Source organism: Rhinolophus hipposideros, assembly GCF_964194185.1.
Source record: "Rhinolophus hipposideros genome assembly, chromosome: 20".
Lineage (NCBI taxonomy): Eukaryota > Metazoa > Chordata > Mammalia > Chiroptera > Rhinolophidae > Rhinolophus > Rhinolophus hipposideros.
Window position 1 is genome coordinate 32,385,638 of NC_138066.1, and position 10,661 is coordinate 32,396,298.

A 10,661-nucleotide genomic window follows, 5' to 3' on the forward strand; every position below is an offset into this window, starting at 1 on the left:
AGCCCACATACAGGCCCACGATGTAATGCTGAGTGCTGGCGGGGAGAGTGGCTCTGCCAGGTGTGTAGAGGAAAGAGCACTGAACTGAGAGTCAGACAGACCTGGCTGTCAATGCCTACATAGCCCACCCACCCCCAAAATGGCTTACTCCTGTATGGTCTTAGGCAGGTTACGTCATCTCTCTCAGCCTCAATTTCCTCTTCTGTAAAATGGGAATTTTAAAAAAGATCCTATCTTGAATGGGCAGAGTGAAGAATGAATGAGGTAACAGTGCTCATCACAAGGAGAGACTCCCCATCCCCTTTTACTTATTCAACACATATTTATTGAGCACCTGCTATTATGCCACACTGTTCTAGGCACTGGGGATACAGCAGTAAACAATGGTAGCTGCCTTCATGGAACTGTTGTTCTAGTCTATTAGGAACTTGCTGTGAAGGATTAATTTATCAGGTGACATGTTGGCTTCACCGTACCATAGATAACAGCTGAGATCAGGAAGTTCCTTCGCTGATGACTGCCCCCATGACCACCATGAGCACCACTGTCACCATCTCAGTCACCTATACCAAAAGCAGCACCACTGTGGCCACCATCATAACACCAGCGTCACTACCAAAACCACCACAGCTACCACTGCCATGACTCACTCCCACAATCTTCCCATCACTACCATGACTGCCATACCATTTTCACCACCATCCCCATCATCCCCATGACTGCCGGGGCCCTGGCCACCACCGCCACCCGCCTTCCTTCATCTGCACCACCACAAGCAGCAGGTATTCCTGCTCCTAATGTGGGCTGGATATTTGGGTCCTACCCTTTTCTTTAGAACAATATCAGAGGCCTTATGAAGCCACTGCTAACTCTCTAATGGTTGTGAGTCCTGGCCCCAAACATGAGCATCCTTCAAAAATTTCTCCCTCCCCCAGCCCTCTTCCCCCTAATCCTTAGCACTTGCAGCCACTGCTGTGGGATGAGACATGGGAGAGGGCTCTTAGGAGCTGACCGGCAAGTGGGATCAGACAGGGAGCACCAAGGGGGCAGCTGTTTTCATGGGAGGATCCCCCAGAACCATCTCCCATGACAGAGCTGCACATACAAAGAGCCCTTTCCCCAACCACACACACACCAGGGCTTCCTGGACCTAAATAGGGCCCTTAAGGTGAAAGGGTGGAGAAAATCATTGCAATTCTCTGTGAAGCTGTGTGTGGGAGTGGTGAGTCAAACTTAATCTTCAGGAGTTGAAATGGGTTTGCCCCTCCCCTGTTCATCTCCTGACCCTTCTGTCACCAGGAAGGCAAGCTCCTGACACACTCTCCCTGTCTTCCTGTTCTGTCAGGACCCCTCACCTCAGGCCCTCTGTAGAACATTGCTCACAGCTCCCCGGGCCTGTCTCCAGCAGTCCCTGGGGAAGCAGCCTGCAGCCCTAACCCACTTCTGAGCAGAAATGCGAGAGCAGACAATGAGAACTCACATTTACTGAGACATCCTATGGGCCGGAAATCCACACAGTTATCTTCTTTAACCCCCATTTCCATGAAGGAGGTGCTGGGATCACCATTTCACAGATGAAGAGACTGAGGCTGTTAAGCCAAGGACCCCCGGAAGCAGCGGTACCATAAGTGGCCACTGTACTGCACAGGCCCTCATCAGCCACACTTCTGCTCAGTAACTCCGATGTCCCAGTTGCTCCTCCTTTCATCCCAACCCCTCCAGCCTCATCCCAGTGAGTTGGGGAGATAGAAGCTGCATGTCAGGGGGGCTGCCCTCCGTGCTACCACTCAGATGCCCCTCCTGACACGCATCACAGAATCTGGGCTTGGAGGCCTAGGGAGGGCGGGGGAGGCCTTTTGATAGAAGGTGTGATTTTCAAGCTTTCTTGGTGAGCACTCGCTTTTCTTGTTTGGGAGAATCACCTCCCCTACCCCTAGTTGTCCAACCAGAGAAGGGATGAAGGGAGATGGGCAAGGAGACAACAATTTCTGAGGGGGCGGAGGGGAGGAGGAGGTGCCAGGCCTCCCCCAGCTGCATCCCATCTGCCCTGGGCAGGCAGCCAGGCAAGGTAAGTGAAACCCGCTGCCCCCCATTAGGAGTTGGCTCGGTGGCTTTGAAGCGTGATGCAGTGATTACCTTGGAGCTGACTCCTTCTGGGCTGCATGGGGGGCTTGACCAATGAGGGAGCAGGGTGGGACTTGGGGACGGGTTTGGGGTCAGCTCAGTTTGATTCTGGAGCTGCGTTAATAGTGAGAGGGGTGGCAGGACTTAATCAATTTTGGAGTCCAGTTAGGTTAACTGGAGCATCAAAGTGGGCCAGTTCCACTATGCCCTCCCCCGCCGTCTGCTCCAGCCTGAGGCCCGTGCTCCCTCCTGCCTCCACCCTGTCCTGCAAGGGGCCTGTCTAACCCACATTCATCAGCCTTCTCTCCTCCGAGCCCTTCTGTGGGTTACGTCCCCCTGAGAGTTGTCTTCTCTCTTCCTTCGACATAACAGTAGAATTGGTCAAAGCCTTCCATCTTCCCATTTGCAGTCTTTCTCTACTTTGAAAGGCCAGCCTCCCTCCTACCTGTGCCCCATTCTGTATCCATACCTCTTGTCAAGAAATTATAAGATCTGGTCAATTTGTTACATAGGCGGTAGGGACTTAATTTCCCCAGACTTTGTGTCTTGGAGAAGGGGTGCCCAGAGAGGGCAATACTATACCCACACGCTTCACTGGAGAGTGAGTTCCAGTCTTTGTGTAAGGAGGAAGGGGAGAGATTCGGCATACTCCCTAACTCGGGGCAGCCATCTTCTTTGCTGACTCAAGGGGCCACCCTCCCCGGCCTCTGCCCTCATCTATGCAGCACACGTTGCCCTCACGTAGCCTTCCTCTAGGAAATTCCTCCTGACTCTCAACTTGATCTTTTCCAGCCCAGCAGGATCACAGAGCTGCCCTGCAGTTCTGGAGGATTTAGTCTTCTCTCTCACTTTTTATACTGTGTTCAAGGACGAACAAGACATTTTAAAGAAAAACTGAGTAGGGCTACAGTGAGGCTGGAGCAGTGTGAGGTCAGCAGGTGGGAAGATACGTGTGATGAGGCATCCTAAGACGTGGGTGCCAGACCATTTATTTGTTGTGTGCCCTTGGGCCAGTCCTTTTCCCTGCTCTGAGCCTCAGTTTCTTCCTTCATAAAATGGGCATAAGATACCAGTGTCAGAGTTACTTCGAGGGGTCAGAGAGGTACTGAGTGAGTGTGCTTTGCAAATCAAGAGAGCTGGAGGGAGGTCAATTACTCTTGTTCTATTTGCTGCTGCTGGTGTTGGTGGCTTCTGGCCTGCAGGCTGGAGACCGGATGAGGGGTGAGATGACATTTCAGCACTGGAGACCCAGGCTCCCAGCCTTCCTGCTGCAGATAAGAACCAGAGCTGTGACAGTCTTGGGCTCAGCACAATTCCCACGGGAATCGCTGGGGGAGGAGACATGCCAGGCCTAAGCTTATCTTCACTCTGGCTCGTCTGGGATGTGGGGTCAAGTGCAATTGTCTGGGTTGGTTTCCAGCAGGGGAGGGTAAAGGGCACGATGCACAGTCTGTTAAGTCTCCCAGTGAAAGGAAGACCCCAAGAGGGCTCAGAAAGGGGGAGGGCTCAGAAAGGGGGAGGGCTCAGAAAGGGGGAGGGCTCAGAAAGGGGGAGGGCTCAGAAAGGGGGAGGGCTCAGAAAGGGGGAGGGCTCAGAAAGGGGGAGGGCTCAGAAAGGGGGAGGGCTCAGAAAGGGGGAGGGCTCAGAAAGGGGGAGGGCTCAGAAAGGGGGAGGGCTCAGAAAGGGCGTCAGTTGCGAATCCCTGCCCAAGGTTGGGTCTGCGGAGCCTTGAACCCTGAGACAGGGCTGATTACTTAAGAACAGAGGCCTGGGTGGCCAGCTATTTCCGAACCAGCTGTCTCAGTCACATCTACTTCACTTGCCGACTGAATGACCCCCTCTGAGGAGAGAAGAGATAGCCCTGCCCTGGGGGAAACTCCAGTCCGAGGGCGGAGACAGAGCCCTCACCCTGGAAGTTTCCCTACTCTGAAGAGGGGGACACCGTCCCTAAACTGCAGTCTCCTCTCCTACAGGAGCACAGAGATAGGCCTGGGACATGGAGAGGAACGTCAATGTCACTGTCCTTCAACACAGAGCGGGGAGAGCGGAGAGACAGGCCGCAGCCTTGGGGAATCTTCTAGTCTAAGGAGTTCCCCAATTAAACAGAAGTGTTTCCTACCTATGCAGGAGCACAAGAATGTTCCCAGTTATACGCTCTAGGCCAGGACACAGATTTCAGCAGTGGAAGCCAGTTGGGGAAACTGAGGCCCAGATAAGAACTTGACATGTTCTTAGTCTCTCAGTGTGTCAGTTGCAAAGAAAGGAATTTTAGATCAGTTTCAGCACGGTGGGGTGAAGAAGACCCTAGGCTGTGAAGCAGGGGCTAGGGGTTCTCCCCTCAGCATCGCCCCAACTTCCTGTGTTACCTAGGACCACTTACTGGGCCTCTCCAAGTCTGTTTCCCACCTGTGATGTGAGGGAAACTGCTTCCTAGACTTGCCCTCTCCTGCTCCCTGGGAAGTCTGAGGCCAGGTTCTTGTCTAGCCCTAGCCCAGCCCAGTCCAGTGCCCCAGGGAGGGGAGGCAGGTGCAGGCGGGCGGGGCCACCTCCTGCAGGAGCCAGTGGGTGGAGGAAAGCGCTGAGTCGGCACTCAAAGCCTCAGCCACCTCCGCTCCTGTTCCATTATTCATCCCTGTAAGAGGCTCTCCCTCCTCCTGCTCGACCCAGGCCCGTCTGGAGAAATGCCTTTGCCTCCTCCCTCCCCCTCCCCCCACATCCCCCCTCAGCTGGAAACTCTTAAGCAAAAAGGTCGTCAAGATGATTAAATGCGAACAGATTTTCAGCTCTTTTTCCACTTTAATTAAAAATGTGCTCTTCATTCAGAGGAAGCCAGAGACAGAATAGCGGCTCCCCGAAGGCCCCTGGGCTGAAAAGTGGGGAGAAAACACTCAGGGAAGTCTGAGGGTTGGCCCACGGTGACCTGGGGTCAGGAGACTGGCCTGGAGCTGCCATGTGCCCACAGGCCCCGCCCACAGAGGGCAGTAGAAACCCGGAGTCCTCTGGGCGTGGAGACAGAGCCAGAACACAGGCAGGGGGTGGGCAAGCAGGAGTGCACCTTGGATCTGGAGCAGGAGTGCCATTTCCATACACCCTCACTATTGCAGAGCCTCCAGTCTGGGGCAGGGACAGGTCACTACCCTCAAGAAGGGCAGGGGTCTGACAGAGAATTCAGGATAGAAAATCAGAAATGGATACATAACTTCCAAAACAACTTAGAAGCAAACACTGGAGTGGCGCAGTGTACACCTACATACAATGGGGTACATGTGGGGGGTGGGTAGGTGGCTTCAGTAGACTTCCCACAGGAAGACGGCAGAGCTGGGAAATGGCTGGGAGCGCAGCTGTACCAGGCGATGGTAGAATGGCTATGGGAAGCGGGCAAGACGGGGACACAACACGTTTTGTTTCAAAAATGTGGAGAAGGGATGCAGGGAGAAGGACTATACCCTTCTCTCACTCCCCCTCCTTCCATCAGGGATCAGGAGCTTGAGAGGAGGAGTGGCAGGGGAAGGGATTTGTTTGAGACACCTGAGAACATCCGCAGGGGGAGGAGGGAAGGGCCAGCGAGCTGGCACAGGCTGCAGCAACAGGAGCCCACTGGCCCTTGGTCACTGATCCCATTTCCGGTCTGGCCCCAGCCCTTGGCAAGCCCTGGAGCAGAGCTTCCCTCCAGAGTGTAAGAGGACAGTTGCGGTTGAAGTTCCTCTCCGTGTTCTGGACAGTCTCTGCCCCCAGTGAGAGAACAGACTGCAGAAGTGGCCACTGGGCCCAGAGAGAAAGGCCTCCCACCTGCACCTACGCTGGGTGGTCCCACCTGCCTTCCTCTCAGGAGCAGGCCGTTGGTCCTTATCCCAGGAAAAAGAGGTCCTTTCTTGGTGAACCACCCTGGTGTTGGGGGGCAGCCCAGAGCCCAACCCACTGTCCGGCTCCCAGCCAGGAAGCACTTCCCATCCGCTTCAGGAAGGGGTCTGTAGTGAGACATTCAGGGCCCGTCAGAGTCCATCTCCCCCTCTCATCACCACTGTAAATTCCACCAGACACAGTTAGGGGATCAGGAGGTGGGGGCTACTAACTCAGCGAGGCTCCTGGGGGCGGTCACATGTGTGCGGAGCCTTGACAGAGGGGAGGACCTCACAGGACAGGAAGGGGAGGGAGAGTCTGAACACAGGGGTGCAGCAGCTTGGCAGGGAGTGGTGTGCATGGAAATATTAAACGATCAGTTTGGAGGCAGCATGAAGGATGGTGGGGAAGAAATGGATTGAGATGATGCTGGCCGTACATGTTGGGGGCACTCTGAAGACCCCTTTTTCTTCTTGGTGATGGATCACTCTCTAGATGAAATGCCCATCCTGACCCCAGGGGCAGGCAGCAGGCCCCGAGTCAAAACCTTCTGCTTCTCCAAGAATGGCTCCCTTCCCACCCTCTCTCTTTCCAAACCTGGTGACTTGTGTCTGGCTGTCTCTGGTCCCCAGGACTCTCTCCCTGGCTGCTTTGGTAGAATGCACGTGTATGCCCAGACCTTGACTGCTGCCTCCTATACTCTCCCAGTTTCTGGGCTACACTGCAGTATACCACCCAGACAAGCAGCCTGGCACTTGCTTCTCCAGGAAGGAAATTTAGCCAGGAGAGGAGACATGTGTTGACCTGATGCTAGATGGATGGGAGACCTGACACCTGTTTTCCAACAGCCTGAGCCCCCCACTTCTCTGAAACAGCTATTTATCCAAGCAGCCCCCGTGCATTTGGCCTTGCTTCCTTCGTTCTACTTTTAGAAAAACTAGGGACTCCGCGACAGGGAGTAAGTAGCCTATTTTGACAGAGTCCAAATGGAGCAGCATGGGGAGGGGTAGCTGACAGGGTGGGAAGTGTGTCTCTGTTGGCGGGCACTGCTTTGCCCGGAACTCGCTTTTCCTCCCCAGTGTTAATTATCAAAATTAACCGAACACTATAAATAACCCAACTCGGAGACTTGAAGAGCCTCACTTCTAATTAATTCATTTCCAATCAAGACACTTCTACGCCCCCCTACCCTAGAATCTGAGGGATGGGATCCTCACTGTGCAGCTTTTCAAGTATTGAATATGATGGTCCCCTCTCACTCTTGAGCTGGAAAAGCTCAAAGAGAAGAGAGAGAAGAGGAAAAAACACTCAGCTTTCTTGGAAGGAGGTAGCCTATAAATAACCCCATATTGGTGCATTTGATGGACGACATTCGGGTCTCGATTGGCTTTTGTTGGAATGAGAAGACATATAAAGGGTGGGGGTGGGGTGGGGTGGTGGAGACTTCCATCTGCTGCCTCCTTTACTGGGCAATAAATTTCAAGCAAGACCGTGAGCACCATCCAAGGCCTCTGTGTTGGCTAGAGCTGGGGAGACCGATCGATACAGAAGGAGGAGGGATGGGAAGTGGGGAAGAGAGGAGAAGAGAGAAAATGCAAGCTCTGGATGAGTGCAGGGAGGGGGAGAGAATGAAAACGGGAGAGGAGAAAGAAAAGAATAGGGGAGAGGATAAAAATGAGGGAGGAGAAAGAAGAAACAGGTAAGAAAGGAGAAAGGCAGGAAGGGAAAAGAGTGACAGGGAGGAGAAAGGGTGGGAGGGCCATTTGCATCCCCCGCTTGTACCGTGACCCTTGCCAGAGACCCAGTGAGCTGCCCCAGGGCCAGCCTGCCTGTGTCCAGCTGCCTCAAGTCAAGATCCACCCAAGTCGAAAGAGGTGAAAGGGAGGAACCTGCTGAGGCCCCCTGTAGGGACGGGGATGGAGGCCAAAGGCGGTCCAGAGGGGCAGGAGTTAAAAAAAAAAAAAAGATCCACCCATGTCTTCTCTTCCAGGCCTGTTAGTGTCCTTTAAGAAGTCACGAGGCCTGTGTGCCCCACCCAAGTGCCCCAGCAGCCCCCAGCAGCCCCCAGCAGACAGGCCCTGGCTCCTGGCTCCCTGCCTTTGAGGAAAGGGACCCAGGCCAGGAGCAAGCAGGCCTCCCATGGGATCCGCTCACTGTCTCCCCGGACCAAGTGCTCTGCTGGACGTGGGTCGGGGGCAGGGAGGAGAGGACACAGATTGTCAGAGAAGAAGACGAGGAGAGACAGAAAGGGAGAAAGGAGACGGAAGCAGAGACACAGAGAGGAGAAAGAGGGGCTGAGTCAGAGACAAAGAGACTGGCAGAAGGAGGAAAAGGCAGAGACTGAGAGACGGACAGAGAAGGTGAGGGGAGATTGAAGGCTCTGGCGCAGGGGGCCTTGGCCCCGTGGAGTCCAGCTCACAGGGCCAGCTGGAGCTGAGGCCTGGAAGCCAGTTCTGGGGGGGGACTCCCTTGAGTGCCATGGCCTTGGGCAGGTGATTTCCCTCTTCTGATTTCTGGCTTACCATCTGCATAGTTGTTATACAGTCAGCCCTTTCCTCCTCCAGAGGTCATTGTGAAGATTAAATGAGGTTAAATGCATTAAAAAAATCTTAACTAGGGGTCAGGCACAAAATGAGCACTCAATTCGACATGGCTATTATTAGTTGCAGTACTAGTAGAAGTTATTAGATTGGTGCAAAAGTAATTACGGTTTAAAAGGTTAAAAATCATTGCAAAAACCACAATTACTTTTGCACCAACCTAATAGTAATCCTAGTAGAAGTGCTAGTTTTATCTTCCTTCTCTAACTCCTCCAGGTGTACACATCATTTTTCTCCCCTAGGAAGGGGAACCTTTGCACTAGCCATCCTGCTTGCCAGTCTGGAGTCCCCGAGAGCAGGCTATGGCCTCCGTCCCAGACTGAGGGCTTCCTGGACTGCGTCTCTTCCACCAGGCTGGGTGTTCCCCAGGGGTCAGCCTAAGTCCTCTTCTTCCTCTGAGTGCCCCACCCTGGCCCTTCACCAGTAGAGGGTCCTGTGCATGGGGTGGGTTGGTGACAGACTGACTGAGTAGCCCCCTGTGGAACCCATGGCCTAGGGGCTGACTGACGAGCCAACCTCTCATTCTCTCACCACCGCTGGCCGCCTCCTGTTACGGTCTATCTGCTCTTTCTCCTCCAGCTGAGGTTAAGGGACGGGCCAGGTGGTGAGAGTGGCCCAGTTCCACTTACGTCCTGTCTCTGGGCTTCTCCTTTCAGCAGGCAGGAGGGGGCTGCTGGGAGCAAGCCCCGGGGCAATCTGATCTCCATTAGCCCCTTCTCTGGTTCTCATTACTGTGGCCCAGGCTGCTTCGAAAACGTGTAATTTCCCCGTGGCTTTTCTCTCCTTCCTCTGCCTTTCGAGGTCCTTCTTCCATCCCAGTTCTCCTTGGAGGCCTCTCCTCCAGTGGACTAGTAACAAGGGTATAGAATCGCCCAAGCTTTATGGGGGGCCTATGACGTGACCCTCAATCTCACCCCACTCTGGATCCCACAAGGCAGAATGTTGCCTTTCGTCCTAAATAAAAAATAACTTCTCTCTCACCCCTTCCTTCCTCCTGGATCCCTTGTCCCTCTTACCCTTGCTGCATACACCCCCCGCATCTGAGAGAGGGCTGCTGACTGCTCCACTGGGGCCCCACTAAAGGTCCCTGTCAGCTCCACAGCACCCACCCGACCTTGTGCCTGCACTGAGGCAGGCAGACAGGAAGGAATGAGCTGCATGAGTGGTCAAGCAAACAAATGGAGACATGGCAGCAGGGGAGGGGGAAGAACTCAGCCATAGAAAAAAACCTGAAGCCGGTGATGCTCATTGCCCCCATCTATTTCTCCAGCCTCATCACCCCCCTCCTGCTCATCATTCACAATTTGGCACAGGAATCACCTCTTCCTGGAAGCCCTCCAGTGTGTTCCAGCCTGGGTCACCCATGTAGACCTTAGGCCCCCTGCTTTCCCCCTGTTGCCAGCACACTGTGGCATGGTCCGTGATTGCCTTCTCTCTCCATCTGGGTTCTGAACCCCTTGGGGAGGGAAGTGATTATATCTGTTGTCTCTCTGGGGCCCTCCTTGCCTAGTGCAAGTGTGGGGACAGAGCCAGGAGTGCAGTTTCCAGGCTGTTGGCCTCACATAGAAAGGTGCTGGCTCAGGTAGTAGATGGCCATCAACTGTGATTGGATGGCCATCAGCTGTGATTGGATGGCCATCAGCTGTGGCTAGTTGGCCGTCAGCTGTAACCAGTGAGCCATTGGCCACTAGTATAACTGCCGGGGCTACGCTAGCAGAAATTGGGGGCTAGCAAGAAGATGGTGGCTGAGCTGGCAAGCGCAGATTGCGGTTAGGATGGCGGGTTGCGGACAGTGTGGATCCAGCCTCCAGTGAGACTATAGTGACATGACTCCCCTATATATGGCTCCGTGGATGTTCCTTTTTGGCCTCACCGTATCCTGCGTTCTTATGTGGGAAGCGGGAGCAGAGACCCCGCAGGCCACCCCACACGACAGCAAGTCTGTGGGTAAATGAATGCATGTATAAAAGAATGAATGAAAGAAGGAGCAGATGAACCACCCGCAGACTCGACACCACCCATAGAGGATTAGGGAAATTAAAGAGGCCATGCCCCTCTATGACCTTCAGCTGTTAGAAACTAATCAGGAAGCAAGGA